Source organism: Drosophila guanche, unplaced genomic scaffold, assembly GCF_900245975.1.
Source record: "Drosophila guanche unplaced genomic scaffold, DGUA_6, whole genome shotgun sequence".
Classification (NCBI taxonomy): domain Eukaryota; kingdom Metazoa; phylum Arthropoda; class Insecta; order Diptera; family Drosophilidae; genus Drosophila; species Drosophila guanche.
In genome coordinates, this window is record NW_022995747.1 from 7,974,438 (window position 1) to 7,988,335 (window position 13,898).

At 41.8% G+C, this 13,898-nt stretch overlaps 1 protein-coding gene across 9 annotated transcripts in view; it reads right to left on the reverse strand.

Annotated features, from left to right (window-relative positions):
* LOC117583312 (sterile alpha motif domain-containing protein 5) overlaps positions 1-13,898 on the reverse strand; it is a 156,815-nt gene that overhangs the window by 115,912 nt on the left and 27,005 nt on the right. The window lies entirely within an intron of this gene.

The following is a 13,898-nucleotide window of genomic DNA, read 5'->3' on the forward strand; positions in this document are numbered from 1 at the left end:
CTGTCTGCCTATGGTGGCCACAATTGATGACTAAGCAGCGCAACGGAGCACCGAGATTCAAATCAAACTCCAAAATGCTAGAAAATTAATTAAACTCATGGAAGGGAAGAGGCAGAGCCAGAGCCAGAGACAGAAGCAGGGGCAGGCAGCTGCGGTTTGTTCAATGCACAAATTCCCATGCCACAATGTCTCTAGGGGAGAAAATATAGTTTCTTATCAGGAGTTAAGGGCTGCCGCTTGCGGCTTGCCAAAGCGTGTAATGCGTGCCAGGCATATAGACATGCACTTTATCATATGTATGTGGCCACCCACACCCCTCCGTTTGCTTCCGTTTCCGCTTTAGAGAATCCATGAGGCGTTAAACGCAAACTAAAAGCTTATGCACACACACACACACACACACACACACACACACACAAAACACACACATGGTTGCCCCATGCCACTGCCTCATCATGCGCCATGTCATTTTTTCTAGTGAGGCGTGTGCCGCGCTTTTACTCATTGATAAATGATTGATTATCAATCCCAACGAGTGGGTATCCATACGAGTGCGTGGGTGTGAATGTGAATGAATGGGTGTGGTGTGGTGTGTGCGGTTGCTGCGGTTTTTCTTGGCTTAGCACAAAAGTTTAGTGTTTGCTTTTAGTTTATCTTTAATGGATTACTTTAGTGGTGGCTACGAGCCGTCAACGAGCAGCAAAAGAACACCACATCGTGCCACAAAATAACAAAAAGGAAGCTTGACCAATGGCATATCCAGCTAAGAAGGCAAAGAAAATGTTCTTGGTATTATCTTTAGCTCTTAGAGTATTCTGTAGCTAGTTTTTGGTTGATTTGATGAATCCTAGTATACCCTTTCCTTCGAGTGTCATAATCGTTCCCATAATCCGCTCAAGGCCCAACCCAATCTGTACCCTCCGCCCCCACACCACACACCTTCTGTGAAGAGGACACCAATATCATATAATTTATGTGTTTTGCCGCCGTCAGTCTTCCCCACGCTCCACTCCACTCCCCACCCGAACCCATGTGACTAAGCTGATTTCTTGTTTTCTTTTCTCTTCTATCTGTCTCTTCGGCTGTCTGCTGGCCGTTGTCTGGGATGCCAGCTGTTTTGTTTCCATTTTCATTTTCATTGGCATTGAATAGATCAATCATGGATGGGCTTTGCGGTCTATGGGGTACCGGCCTCTCGTACAAATAGCCCCCAATGATGACCAATTATTCACCAATAAAACTGTCGGCCAAATGTCATGAATTGAACTTTTACTGGCTCTTACGCGGCAATTCGAAATTCAATCTCAAATTGCTGGGAAAGTGAATTTCGAAAGCTCGAGGAATCAATTAAGGAACGGCAAATAGAAACATATACTTCTACGTATGTGTGTAAATGTCGTTCCACTAGGACGCACAATGACGTGACGTGGACTGTGTCAACGCATTTCCGGTCAGAGAAGGAACACAATCGATTTGATGCAAAACTGTTGAATGACATCCGTTTGATTTTTTTACGGTCTAATTATACAGATAGATGCATCATTATCGATGTCTTTTAATAGTTTTTAACATAAATTGATAGCTGCCTGTGATCATTTATGGGTGCCATCGATTGTATCTAACATTTGTCTGATTTAATGTCTTTTTTCGGTGTTATCCATAATTTATCCATAAATTAATTTTTAACTGCCAACTAATTTGTTTTCCAAATAAACTTAGACCTCTAACTTCTCAATTTCTTTGTTTTTCAATCCTTGAAGAGCTCTTGAAAATAGTTCCCAAATTTTATGACCTATTTGTAAGTTTCTCATATGTAAGCAACTTCAATAAATACAAAAACTTGCCCAATAAATCCGTCAAAAACATATTACATTTTTATAACCAACTTAAATGCCAGCAATAAACGCTGCTGCTGTTGCTCCTACTGTCACGACTCCCTTCTAGCCCCTCGCTATATACTCCTCTCCTCTGCCTAGTATGCCTCCTCTTCTATGGCCAAACCCTTTCACTTTCCGACCCATTGGCGCTGTGCATTTTTTTGGGGTCAAAGTTTGTCAAGGGGCTTGATTTGTTTTGCTTTTGTTTCGGTTTTTTTCGTATTCGTTTCTGTTTAATTTTTGTATCTTCCGCCCACGCAGGGCACACAGCGGGGCACACAATTTAATGCAACATCATCGAGAGCGACAGACGGCAACGGCAAAGGCAACAGCAACAGCAACAAAAACACCGAATGGACTTGTTGTCGCTCGATGCAGCAGTTGTTGGCTTCAATCAGAGACAAACACACACAAATTGATATTGTGGGGGCGTTGTCGTAACGCATTTTATATAAAGATTTTTTCTCGAATTTAAATACCCTGGAAGTTGTAGATGGATCCTCAAGGTATATTGATTACTGGCTCCACATCCAGGCAGCACAATAGCAACATTTCTGGGTTATCATAGGGAAAAAACTACTGAAAATCGAACTCAATCCGAAGGAACTGAATTTTTCCATAACTTTCACTTTGAATCGGAATAATGGGTATCCTCTAGTCGCCCAATCTCTCACTTCTTTCTGTTTCCCTTTGGGGGTTCCTGCTCTTTTATATCGTTGGTTGGGGCCTCTTTTTGTTTGGGGCAAGCTTAATTTGTTGGATGGCCCGCCGTTTGTTTTAAACGCTGTCATTTTCAATCGATCGAGAGCCTTGTCTCCGCCCGCGGATCGTGCTTGACTCTTGGCCTCTGGGCCCCAAAGCGCAACAATTGTGAGAGGTGTTGCCTGGCAAATCACATCGCGGCTCAATAAGCGACACAGGCAAATTACTCGTACAATTGGCCACACTCCTCCCGCCTCCCGTCACCCATCTAAATGCTGCAGCAAACAGCAATTGCAACACGTCGCCAACAGCTGTGTCGCGGCGGCTGTCTGGCCATTTATTTATCTTACATCGCGACTGTCACTCCGTCCTCCTGTCTGTCCCCCTCTCTTTTTTTGGGGACACGCGGCGTATGCGCAAATGCCATTTAATTAAAAATTATTTGCACATTGAGCGCACAATTTTTCGTTGATTTCATTTATCATTTTCATTTTTTAGTTGGCGTGCAGGTGCGCGCCACGGCGGAAACGACGCCAAAACACATAAAATGTTCACACGCTCTCTAGATGTGACTCTCAGACTCCCAGACTCTGCCTCTGCCTCAGCCTCAGATTATGCTTTGGAGTTGCCTCCGAGCTGATGGTAATTAAGATGACAGCACAGTCGTCTCTCTGGGGCAGGTCTACGTACACATCTAATTATAATCATTAGCCAAACAAACCGGGAAATATATATTCCCTTTGCATAGCCCCGAGACCAGAAATAAAATAGGAAAAAGAACGAATACTCTTCAAAGTTTATCAATCGTTTATCCAGCTTATCGATCATATTTTGTTCATATATTTCATACATGGAATGACGTTTGGTTGCCGCTCAATGCAATTCTTGTTGCAGGCTGCAGAACAAAGAAACAAAAACAAAAATGCTTTTATGGCCAACGGAAATGATTCCTTGTTGCGAAAAATTATAGTAGGTATCCCCTCCCTTGGCAGGGCATTAAAAGCGAAACCAAATAAATGGCAACTCTGATGATGGAAGCCCGGAGTGGCATGGGCGTCTTCATTAATGATAGGAAGTAGGCCGGAGACAAACAAAGAGAGAAAAGGGAGAAACAGGGGGGAAAAGGAGAGAAAAAGCCGTCAAAATCCATTTGACAACATGAAATTGCTGTTTCAAGACCAACTGCCAAACGAAGGCGAAGTCGAAGTCGAAGCCGAAGCCGAAGTCAAAGCCGCTGGAGTCGCCACTGTGGGGCATTAATGCCAATGGCTAATTAACTTGTTGTTGAGCTCGTAAAATAGTTTGGTCGCTCATCAAGATAATAAAGGCCGGGCCGGGGCCAATTCACCGACGGAACCAAAGTTTTTGGTCTTTAATTGAGCACCGAAAAAATATATAAAATAAAATAAAATTGTTGACTTTTGGCCGCTCTGGTGGCGTCAGCTGCAAGAATGACCTGCACGCCGGCCAGCTACTGTCAACAGAGCAAACCTGAAAAAGGAAACTGATGAGCAACGGACAGCACAAAGATATAGATACAGATACACTAAGAGAGAGCGAGCGAGAGAGCGGGAGAGACACATTACTGCAGTCACTTTTGGTAATTAGATTTTCAAGTCGAGATAATGAAGTGGACATTAAAATTTTACAACCTCCAAGGAACACCGAACACACCCGGAGGCATGCAGCACCGCTCGGAACTCCAAAAGCCGGTGAACGAGCGCATTCAATAAATTAATTAGGAATTTCCAACCTTAAATGTCGAGCTAGAACCTAGCCCCTTTTTCCAGGTGGCAGGGGCAAGCAGCCACACCCTACAATAAATATTGGAAACCATTCACACACATGTCTCTCGCTCTCTATGCTCTCCGTAATATATAGTATGCATGGCTCCAATTAAACCACAATTGTTGTGTAAACTTTAAGGAATTGATTGCCCAGACACGGAGCACCCCAATAACAGGTCTGTCCACTGCCACATGCATACGGCATAAATGCACATGTGTGTGTATGGGTGTGTGTGTGTGTTCATGCAGCAGCAGCAGCTACAAAATCTGTTGCCAAGTTGGTCAGCAATTAACTGGCAATTGACTCGAAAAGTGGCCAGGCCTCCACTCTGGAAATTGTATTAGGACACGGACAGGGACACACTCTACACACGGCATATGAATATTGAAAGTTATTGCAATTCCATATTTATTGTCTGGGAAGGAAGCAACTATGTAAATCTTTCTCTCTCTCTCTCTCTCTGACTCGATTGTGGGAATGGCGAGGTGTGTAAACTGACAAGCAAAGTATATTTTTCGACATTGAGTTCTTGCATTTGGCTCGCTCTCAAAGTCACGATACTTATTAACCCTCCAGGGGCTTTCTCATAAGCAGATTTATAAACCCAGCAACTCAACCACAACATATTAGCACAGCTCCAAAAATTGTGTGCTACTAAACGTTAAAGTTGAATCGAATGTTGTTTGCTGTGATACTAAGCAGGTTTAATAAAGTTTTATATTGCGCCATTCCTATTTTTCTTTGCACGATTAACCAATTAAAGAAAATTAAGTTTACATCACAGAAGAATCAAATTGATTACTAAACCAAATGAAGTTCTATGTAGAAGCGGGCAGCCTTTTTCTTATTGCTTTTTGCCCCAAATTAGATTCAATTGAAATCAAATCAAATCCACAGACCAGAATGAAGTCATCTCTCGATCGTGCTCTACTTTGCACAAGTCCCGCAATTTCTTATCTGTCCTAACATCTACGTTGTTGCTCTCTCAGCAATTTCTTACAATGCAATTCCAACAATAATGCGCACCCACATCTCCATGCATCTGTCTCTCGCTCGCACACAGAATGGAACTCTACTCTGCCAAACTTCTCTTCTTATTGCTCGTATGCTCTTTATTCTACAAACGTTTTGCTGCTAATCATTTCCATATCTAACAAGAATGTTCCCAAAGCCCAACCCAGAAAATATGTTGTAATATAGCAACAGAGCGAGCGACAGACCCAAACAGATTGGGAATACTTCACGCTGGGCCTCCAAAAAAGCTGAATGACCTTTTGGCATTTTGCATTTGTTTTTCTGTAACCCATGCACATGATTCAGGCGGTCGAGAGAGAAGGCGAATGCCCCCAAGGCGATCCGCAATATAAATAAATTTATATCATTTTTATTTTTTGCACTTTTTCCTTTTAAACTCTACGGGTGGTCCATCCACTGGTGGGAGGAAGAGAGAGAGAGAGAGAGAGAGAGAAGATATATGAGGGCAGCGCAGGTGGCGTCCAAAATAAAACGTTAGCTTAATGCTTTTAATGTTGGATAATTTAGCATTTGTTGCCATCATTTATAATTCAAACAAACATCAGTGCCGTCCGTCCAGTCGTCCATCTGTCCCGCTATAAATCATCATCATTATGCTTAACCCATTCAAAATGGTAAATGGTAAATGCTTAACCCTCATAATCAACATTTTTGGCAGCAAACAAAAGACGCGTTTTGCGTACACTTATAGATTTCGAGTTAAACAAAAAAATAAGAAGAAAAGAAATTCATTATATAATATAATGGCAAGCGGGTGGAGGCAAGGCGAAGAGAATGGGTAGGGGAACTAAGGCTAGGGGTTTTTGGGGGTGGGTAAAATGCAATAAATTCCCATTAAGCTGCTCACATAAAACGCCTGATTGCATCCCAAGCTGCAACAGAAAGCTGAAGCTGATGCGCGCTGAAGCCAACATCCTGTTGACAGTCGTCGTGGCAGCAATCGGCGGCAAAAGTAGCAGCAGCAGCAATCAATATTAAAAGCGCTTATTTGACAGAAATATGACAAATGCCTGACAGCCAAGGGCGTGGCAGAGACACACACACAGGCGGACAGGTTGCATGCACACCCAAGAGTGCCAAGTCATTAGTAACGCAAAAAGTGGCATGCGAGAGACAGAGGACTCGCAGCAAGTGTCAGAAATGCTTTTTGGATTAGACGATGCGAAATTCGTGGTGTATTGAATTGCTTTTGGGCAGCAGGCAACAGCAGGAGGCAAGTGTGAAATATCCCTGAAGCGGATGCTGCTGCTCCCTGCTCCCTGGTCGCTGGTCCCTGGTCGCTGGTCCCTGGTCGCTGGTCCTGGTCTCATGCTGCCTTTGACACGTGCAACACTCACGCAATGGTCTTCCAGTAAATTGTATCTATTCCTCTGGAAATGAACATCAGGAATGCATTCAACTGTCAAAAGCTGTAGGAAATCAATGAAGCGAAGCAAAACCTAAAAAAAAAACTTCTTTTTACAAATGGAAGTGGACACATTAGATGGGGATTTCGATCGGTAGACATGAGACGCAGTTGATGGGAAAAATCCACATTCCCTTCGCTATTGCCCTCTCGTAATTGTTGCCTTTTATCGTTATTATTTTTATTACAAACTTAAAATGGTACATCCTTATATGTAAATATTATATTTGAATAAGTTTCCTATCAGTCCGATCTTGTTATTTCCGTTGTGGCCTTTATCTGCTATCAGTTTTATTTATATTTAACATTTCTCTTTTTTAATATTTCGCATTGTTGCATGCATTATTTTTAAATGCTCGTAAAGCATCAGCGGGGTGACAATTTTAGAAATATTTTTATGGCGTTTCATAAAATTTTATATGCCGTGCATTTGCTTCCACTACCAACAAGTCCCAGTCCCAGTTCTCTCCCACAATATCCCTCTTCAATTTGTCGTCGCTGCAGTTTATGAATTCCCATTTCCCTTTCCCTCTGTTCCCTTACTTTTCTTTCTGTAATTTTTGCCATTTTTTTGCGCATTTCAACGCTCTCATTGTCCAATGCCAGTGACAGAGACAGAGGCACAGACAGACAGACGGACAGATAGTTGTTGGGGCATGCAACAGCGCTGTCATCGGTTGCAACAATTACTTAAATGCAGCCATAATTTGTGATGTAGGCTGTCGGGCAGGCAGCCAGCCAGCCAGCCTGGGCAATTTACTCGTCCACTCGTCTGCATATTTTTCACAATTTTATTATTATTACAATGAATATTCAACTATAATTATTATGATTATTATTTTGATGTCGAGTGCCACACAGTTGATAAGGCAGCCTTTAAATTGTCCCTTAAAATCAGATGTGGATCGACGGCATCCTGAATGAATCAATGAGAGATGTTGTGCGGAAAAAGTTTTATTGAAACTTGGCCATAATAATGACTTGATTTGAATTATTTTTGATAATATGGTAAATTTCTAGATGACACAAAATGTGGCATAGTTTTTTTAACACAGATAAAAGAGTCGAGACTGATAGTCTCGAACTAATAGAGATGCTCCCCGGAAAAAAAGAAACCTGGCTGCATAATAATTAACATATATTTTCCGGTCACATTTCTCTCCTACCCCAAATATTCCCAGCTTTCAATTACATTTTGAAATACATTTTATGAAATATTCAAATTTGATTGCATTAATTGAGCTTCAATTACAAAAAAAAAAGAAAAAAGTCATCGAAAAACGCTGGCCATAAATATTAATTTGGTATTCAATTTTCATTGATTAATTTCCAATTTAGCATTTCTGTCGCAGCCTGTCACAGTGTCTTCCTTTCCTTTTTCCACATACTTTTTATGGTTTTTTTTTTTGAGATTTGTAACCGCGAAGAAGTCCCATAAATCACAACAAAATCACACAAAAAATTTAATGGGTCGGCAGGCAAATAAACTTCCTTTAACCCCCTCTAGGGCCACCCTCTCTCTCTCTCTCTCTCTCTTTGCCATTTTGTTTCTTTGATTGAACCGAAGAGAGCCTCGAACAATGGCAATTAGCTCATAAAAATGAAAATACCCACATTTACGATGGCTCTTCCATCCATCCATCCAGCCATCCATCAGACAAATTAATTGAAATTCAAAGTCTGGGGCCTTTGGGGGGTTTTATGAGCATTGGTTTTTCTGTTTAATTTGACTTCGTTCGGATTGTATTGGATCGTCATCTACATCATCATCATCTTCTGGTGGGCTTGATGCTGCGGCTGCTGCTGCTGCTGCTGGTGTGTTTCCAATGAATAATAAAGTAGATTGAAGCCAATCCACGAACCAATCCGTATCCAGACCGACTTGTGCTGCCGCTGCTGCTTCAGATATAAATCAATTCCCGAGAAGCGACAAAAATTTACATTCCGATTTGCCAGCCAGCCCACAGGGGGAACTGCAATACGATCCAATCCCATACGATCTGTGGGCGCAGGCTCTGGGGGCTCTGGTGGCTCTGTCTTCGGGGCTTCAGTGCTCCATCTCTTATTGAGATTTCATCGCCTGTTTTTGTGTGTCAAAGGCGGCGGCGCATGCGTTGCCTTGTCCCCGAAGTGAATTTATGGGTACGGTAAACACAAACGGGGCATTGTATCAATAATAATAATAATAATAAAGCGAGAAAGAAAAGGCAGCCAAATAAATCGTTATCGTTGAAAAATCGTGCCCTCTCGCCCAAGAGCATTACAATTCGTAAGCGTTTAAATGTGTTTAAGTGGGCCTTGATTAATGACTCTCCAAAGAGTCGATGGATACCATGATGATCGTCTCTGGGCACACGCACTGCGGGAGCTTGCTTCATCCCAAAAAGCAAAACAAAAAAAAACAGCAGAAAAAAAAGCTCCACAACATCACCAGGGGTTTGTTGCTCCACACGGTCTCCGATAGGCGTGACTATGATAACATGGCCAAACAAAAGGCCTTTCAATTGGCCTTGACTAAGGGTTTTATCGTGTTCATCTGCGGGGATCATGATCGCAGCAATTTGTTTAACAAACTTTCATATCTATGGGGCCCTCGGCAATTAAAGCGTTCAATCTAATCGGAATACTCAAATAGATCATTTAGAGGCTTTGTGTTTATGCTTTTCCAATTTCAGATGCAAACAAGTTTAGGATTTTTGCTAAAATTTACATACATGTGTGGATCATTAACAAAGTTTGATTAAAGATACAGAAATAACTTTAATTGATTATACGAGCACTTGAGTGTTGTCTTAAGTAGGATTAATCAACAGGTTAATCATACTTAGAAATACATACATAAGATATCTTCAAATCCATAATATAATCAGCAATGATAATCATCTTTAAAATGTGAAAACTTCAACTCAGTTTCATGTCTAAAGACCGCTCTTTTATGTGTGGGTCTAAAACCCATTCAACTGTGATCTATCCTCCTCATATTCAACTCTTTTCACAGCTTTATCAGCACAAAATCTATGCTCTTTCCATTTTTAATACTTTGATCTTTGATCATCATTAAATATTCACAGAGACACCTTTTGAAATGTCTCTTTTTTTCAACAATCCTGTCAAATAAGTGTCAATCCAAATCATCATCACCGCCATCGTTAGCCAAAAACTAGCTCGAATTTCACATCAAAACACAAACATTAAAAACCTCAAAAACGCACACAAAATAAAATTGAAATTTCATCAATTTGATTAGCCCTGTGTGTGTCGTCTAGAATGCCCAGACAGATGCCACATAAAACCACGACCTAAACCATTAATGAAACAGTGAATTTTCCAATTGAATGCGGCGGCACACGATCAGATAAAAAATACATTTTTTCGAGACAGAGAGAATGTCAATGTCAAAATTGTGGCGCTGGCCTTCAGGCCAAAGACCAGCCTGGCTGATGATCTCTTGCCAAGCTTAAGGATTCCGTTCCGTTCAGGTATAAAACATAAAAAAAAGATACCCACGCGAGCGACCCTTCGACCAGGGTTCGTTCTACTGTAAGACGATCCACTCTACAAAAATTTCAGTTGAAATGAAAAATTGAAAAAGGAAAGTGAAGGAAGAGCAGAGTACAGAGGTAGGAGAGGAGCTCTCCGCTCGCTCGCTCGAGTTGTCATTTGACAACGTCGCACAATTACACAACTAAAATGAACAATATTAAACGAAATTATACTCTGGAAATGCTCTTGAAAGAGACAGATACAGAAACAGACACAGAGACAAAGACAGAGAGAAGAGAGACACAACAAAGGCCCTGCCTGGCGGCGGCATAAAACAAAAGGAGGACTCCGTACCCAAAAGGCAGACTGACAAAGACCAAGTCCAAGACCGATATCCAGGGGCAGGCAGCAGCAGCTGCTGCTCGCCTCGAGGCGAGTTTTGGTATATCATTTTTCATGACAGTCGCGTACATACATCCATATGTACATGTATATGTATTGCACATACACAGTTGATATATCCTGTTGTTTGACAGTTGCAGACAGCACTTGAAAATGCAATTGCAGAGGGACTAATTATGCCACTAATTTAGTTGTAGCTTCGCAAACCCTTTCCCTCATGCCACGAATCATAATTTACTGCAGCCACCCAAAAAGAAATGAACCCCCCAGCAAAACAGAATGCAGACACAAACACAAATCATTCATTCATATTTCTGCGAAGTTGAAGTTGAAGTTCATAAACGACTTCATCATTTTACGATTATTTCTAGCAATTTCAATGCAGTGGGCTCCCCTCCTCGGTGCAGCCTTCAATGGAACCCTTGGAAAATGTGTCGAAAATTTACGATGCCTGTGACACAGTTAACTCATGCTCTCGACACCGAAAACATATATCAAATGTGTGGCACGACTTGGAATGCCATCCACGGACTACGGACTACGGAGACAGAGGGTTTACCTGCTTTAACCAGAACTCAGAGCCAGAGGCAGAGCCCAGAGCCCACAGCCACAGCACAGACCCGAACAATAACGTGAAATATGTGCGGCGTTTTGCAATTCATACGCAAAAATGGATGAGGGAGCAACATCAGCTCAGCGACAAGAAGGACGACCACGACAACGACTACGACGATGGCGGCCCATTTGAATCGTTCGACCTGCCAATGGTTCTACAGTAGCCACCACCACATCACTCCGCACTCCACTCTCCGCACCACTCTGCCATCAACAGACGCAGGGCACAACCGCATATGCAACGCGGAGAGTGGGATACAATAACACATTGTCTGAGGCAAAAATGGGGCGCAAAAAAAAAGTGTGCGACATTGGCAAGTGGCAGGTCAGAGAGCGCTACAAAATACAGTGCGTCACAAAAGCTAAAGCCATCAGTATGAGAATTCGGAGAATTTTTTCGAGAATTTAGCAAAGGAGCTGGCAGATCTGTTAGAGAAATTATGAAGCATGGTAAAAAATGGATAAAAAGCTGCAAATGTCAAAAAATTATATTCCATCGATTGGTTTTCATTTTTCGATGCCGTTTCCTTTAATTTATTAAAGATATTTACGCTGAATCAAAGTGCCCGATATTCGTTCCTATAATTCTGAAACTTTATCCTTTAGCCTACGTCCACGTGACACACTGTAATACCCCCAAAAAACACAACCCATCTCCAATTTCGACCAAATGACTGGACTGGACTGGACTGTTGGCTTGCATTTAATCTTCCAATTGAGTGCGTACCATGGTACCAGCCCACTGTGGGCTGACATTGTAGATAAACGGCCAGGAGGTGGTATCCCTCTGAATGTCCTTTGCCATATACACATTCCCACTCTACTGCAGAAACACACATTCTGGCTGCATTGTCAACATTTTTGCTTTTAAAAAACAATTAATCTTTATTAGTCGATGACTCAAAAGCCAATTAAAAGTGCTCGCGCACAAACGTCTGCCTCAATCACGCCCCTCCCCCTGCCTCCGACCAACCATTTTCCCTGAATAATTAATCATTTTATTTTTATTTTCTTTCACTTTTGTGTTACGGGGGATTGTGCCAGTGAGAGTGCGAGTGGGACTGAAAATCCCCAAATACAAGGCACGTAAAATACGTAAAAAAAAAACGAAATTGTGCAATATCCGTAAAATGCGCAAAACTTGCCATCAATATGCTACGCTCGGATACGTCCATCAAAAATTCACTGAAGCGTAGATCCTTGCCCGTTCCCTAGGCTGTTGGCTGTTGGCTAAAGGATTCGTTACGGATTTATTGGCAGGAACCCCTGCCGCCTGACTTTTTGTTGCTGGTTTCCTTTTTTACCATAGGAGACGAGCCTCGTGCTGTAAATTGACTTTTTGTGCCGTAGAAATCTGGGGGGGTTTTATTTTCCTAGAGGTATTATTATTTTTGAAAGCAAACACAAAAAAAGTTTGTGCCAAAATATAAATTAAAGAAAGGAACTCGGATTCAGGGTCAAAATTAATCCTTTGGACAAATCAAAAGGCCTAAAATGGACTTTACGCACCAAAGACACTTGAAAGGCATTAACCCCCCGTGAAAGAAATAAATTCTGAACCGAAACATCCCTTGGCAAAAGGCCAAAATAATATTTTCGAGGGGTGCGTGCAAATAAAGACAATGCATGGAAAATCTCTCTGTTTCTGTCTCTCCCTGGCAATCCCTAAATGATGTTAAACAGAAAATAAATGAACTCCAATAGAGGGGTGACGACGATGATTATAGTGGTGTAAAGGATTTGTGCGACAAGTATTGATGATCGACCAGATGGACGATGCACCGAAGGATTTGTGGAATCGGAGGAACACGCACGATCCATGGACATTTGGAAAAATCAAATCACATTCGGGGGTAGCAAAATAATTTCGTTATTTTTCGGTGGTGGTTTCACGAACTTGCGACTTTTGCCCCCATAAACAAATGTTTAGTGGCATTGTTGGGTTTCTTGTTTATTTATAGATTTTCCTGGGGTTAGAAAATTAGCAGCACCGAAAACACAACAGAAATCAAACAATATTTACACAAATACTTTAGTCTGGAATGGAAATATTATTGTCAACACTTTTGCTGCAATCAAAGGGGGATATATCTGGGGGGATTATGGGACACTGTTGATTTAGGTTAAGGGACATTTTTTCCATAGCTGAAAAAGGCTCGTTAATTGCACTTTTGGAGAGAGAAAAGGCGAAGATATTGAGAGCGTACGAGCGTAACGTTATAAAGCACTCAACATAAATTTAAATAAAGCATAAACCGAATTAAAACATTGTGGAAAAAATACAGAGAGAAGGGAGAATTGGGTCAGCAGCTTTTGACATGTGTAAAAAGTGTTGTTGCAACTCTTGTAGAACATGTGGCAGTCGAGTCAGAGTCTGGAGTCTAGGAACTGTTGTTAAAAATGTTTTTAAAAACCAAAACATGGCCAGAAACAGAACAGAACAGAACCAAAACGAACGGCGAGCGGAGAGCACACCATGCCATCGGACATTGGTCAAAGGCTGTGGCAAAAAGCCGGCAAAAGTAGAAAGGAAAAACGCAACACAAATAAAAGAGCCCCCCAAAAGCAACGCCAAGTGCAGCAGCAGCAGC